Genomic DNA, 843 nt, shown 5'->3' on the forward strand with positions numbered 1-843 from the left:
CGCTTCCCTCTTTAGATCAACAAGAGGCGACCTGTTAAGATTTTAATTTGCAAGGAAGGAAGCCATAGAGGCACAATCGGTATCTAAAATAATAGAGACCGGCATGTCCTAAGCTGAGACAGTAGCAATAAAATCCCAGGACATGATGATGTGGTCTAGTTAAAATCTAACGGAATGCAACAGGTCGTTGCCAGTTTCCTTCTAAGCTTCTCCAATCAATTTTTAACAAAATCTCAGAAGAAAACTTGATTTGCTTTTAAATGTATTAATGTGTACGGAACTCACAGTTCAATTTCAACTAGATTACTGTACTTTCAAACCCATAAACAAATTAGGTTTCCTGATGTTATAACGAAGACAGTAGCAATATATGAGGACGAAACAACTAAGCCACGAAGTAGTTCAAACTGCACAAACGCAGGACAATGTATGTTTTGACGTCAATTTAACTGAACTGATAAACAATCCAACTTAACTGAATTGATAAACATATCATGGTCTCTCACTTGGGCACCGTACGCTACCGCGCAGTTACAAAGAATTACACTTTTGAAGCAAATTTGACGATGAACTCATTTATAACAGAGATATTGGTCACAGCAACATGCTCCCAGTCACTGGTCGCCATGACTTCACTAGTAGAAAACGGAGCTTTAGCGCCGGTTCGTAAGGGCCTTTAGTGCCGGTTCCATAACCGGCACTAAAGGGTGGGCACTAAAGCCCCCCCCCCCCTTTTTAGTACCGATTCGGCACGAACCGGCGCTAAAGTGCCACCACGTGGCGTGAGCTCACGCCCTGGTAGGGGGGACCTTTAGTACCGGTTGGTATTACCAACCGGTACTA

General features: G+C 42.9%; 1 pseudogene; it reads right to left on the bottom strand.

Annotated features, from left to right (window-relative positions):
* Positions 1 to 541: 541 nt before the first annotated feature.
* The window catches only part of LOC119350882, a 2,707-nt pseudogene continuing 2,405 nt past the window's right edge, over positions 542 to 843 (bottom strand).

The sequence above is a fragment of the Triticum dicoccoides genome, chromosome 1B (assembly GCF_002162155.2).
Source record: "Triticum dicoccoides isolate Atlit2015 ecotype Zavitan chromosome 1B, WEW_v2.0, whole genome shotgun sequence".
NCBI classification, from domain to species: domain Eukaryota; kingdom Viridiplantae; phylum Streptophyta; class Magnoliopsida; order Poales; family Poaceae; genus Triticum; species Triticum dicoccoides.